We start from the raw sequence: 2,380 nt of genomic DNA on the forward strand, positions 1-2,380 counted from the left end.
ACACACACACACACACACACACACACAAACACACACACCCACACACACACGCACGCACACACGCACACACACAATCACACACACACACACAAAGGTATGCAGATACACAAGTCATAGTTTGATGAATTTTGCGTCATTTATTTTTTGTTAATTCATAATATAAATTCATTAACCTACCTGTAATTCACCTTAAGCTCTTGGAATCCATATCCGTTATAGACAAATTAATATAGATCAATAGATATGTCGAGACGTCGTTTGACACCGGCTTGCTTCGAATCGACCAGAAAATTGGAATGCTTTCCCTACAACGACACAAACAGATGCCATAGTAGCAATGACATTTTGCTATAAATACACGTATATAAAAATTGTTTTGGCATACAGACGATGTAGTTAGAATGTATTTCTAGATACATCTATCCATGTATGCCACTGTGTGTGTGTGTGTGTGTGTGTGTGTGTATGATTGTGTGTGTGTGTATGTGTGTGTGTGTGCTTGTAGATCCACGTACATACACACATTTACATACATAAATTTATATTAATTTGATGCATCAGTAATGGAGGAAACTTCTTTATAAGTTTTCATGTTTTTTTAGAACATCCTCGTATAATATATTTGAGCATAACAAAATAAAAAATACAATATATTTTATATCGCATTCGTTCGTGAGTGTGGTGTGCGTGTGTAAATAAAGATACATATGTTCGTAGATACTAACACACACATACTCATATGCATAAACTAATACGCGCACATATATACATAAATATATACTCCTAGAAATATACACGCATACATTCACACACATACATATATACGCACACACACACACACACACACACACACACATATATATTTATACACACACACGCACATACAAATATACACTCAAATTTAAACATTGCGTACAATTTAATTTGCTTTGGTGAAATATATTAAACTAGAATATTGTGAAAACGTCGAAATATAGTCTCCTACTGATTTATCAAATTTATATAAATTCACATGTCTGTATATAGATATATACATACACTTGCGTACGTATATATATATATATATATATATATATATATATATATATAAATATATACATAAAATTATAAATATTAGATATGTATCTGTTGCTTGTAGCTGCCTATATATTAAAACCACCCCTAGAACCCATTCATGCCGGTTAATATATAGAATATAAGGTAATGATTGATAACAAAGTACTAACATGTCTATAATTTCCGCTGAGTGTAGTAGTGCTTTGGAACCATGAGTTATTGATATCAATAAGACTTTTAGTAAGATGGCAAGCATGAATTGGAGTAGCTGTACAAGATGGGAAATAACATGTATGAAAGTAGCATTGCTGGCCACTTGGGAATAGATTGTTGATATACAGACCGAATAAAGAAAAGAAGCGACATTTTGAAAGTGTTGAAGTGATATAATTCAACTGTTTTGTATGATGTAGAAAATGAATATCTTTCGGCTGATGATAACGAAGAAATAGATATGCAAAGAAAAGACGAAAAGGATTCGTAGGATGGTATCAGTTTACCCAGATGACTAGGAAAGTTTATTTAGTGGTGAAAATGATCTCGCTGAATTTTAACGAAACGTTATATTTGAAATATATTTAGCTTTACCAAGCAGATGTAAATATATTTTTCCAGGGCTCGTGGCATAAAACTTATAAATTCATTATCATTCACCCTACTTTCTCTCTCTCTCTCTCACACACACACGCACACACACACGCACACGCACGCACACACACACATACACGCGCACACACACACACGCACACACACACACACACACACACACACACACACAACTGAGTGAACAAATTAAAGAAGTGGTAGAAACCTAAGCATTCCTAAAAAAGGTTCATTCTATGAGCTTACGAAACTTTTTGTCATATAGAGCTTAGTCGAACTGTTTATATATATATAACCTATATTAGATTTACTAGAAATCCGAAACTCAACTGATTTAGTATACAATACAGATCTGTCGTAAGTGTGACTGATGCAGATATTATAGATGAGAATAAAACATCGTTATAATTGTCACAACACCCATATTGACTCACTATTATGTTTGTTTATAGGAGAAATACCGCTACCATACGTTTACAGGTGAATTATGTTATTACTGCAGCTCATTTTTTAATCTTTAATCTTGTAAAAGATCATCAGTAAAATACCCTGTTTATACGGTACTTAAAATTGTATGTTTAAGTTCACCGTCTCAAAAGTAATCTGCGTGTAACTAGAGTAGTCCTTAAATTTAACCTCAATGTCTGGTCTAAAAGCATCAACATTTAATCGAGTATATAATACTTACACAAATTCTATAAATGTGTATATATATATATAT

General features: G+C 32.8%; 1 long non-coding RNA gene across 2 annotated transcripts in view; it reads right to left on the minus strand.

The window, feature by feature from the left end:
* Window positions 1-2,380, minus strand: part of LOC128249660 (uncharacterized) — a 445,267-nt gene that overhangs the window by 276,311 nt on the left and 166,576 nt on the right. For both annotated transcript variants that reach the window (XR_008265770.1, XR_008265771.1), the window contains exon 2: window positions 178-305. This is a non-coding gene — a long non-coding RNA (uncharacterized LOC128249660). The remainder of the gene's footprint in view (window positions 1-177; window positions 306-2,380) is intronic.

The sequence above is a fragment of the Octopus bimaculoides genome, chromosome 17, assembly GCF_001194135.2.
Source record: "Octopus bimaculoides isolate UCB-OBI-ISO-001 chromosome 17, ASM119413v2, whole genome shotgun sequence".
NCBI classification, from domain to species: Eukaryota; Metazoa; Mollusca; class Cephalopoda; order Octopoda; family Octopodidae; genus Octopus; species Octopus bimaculoides.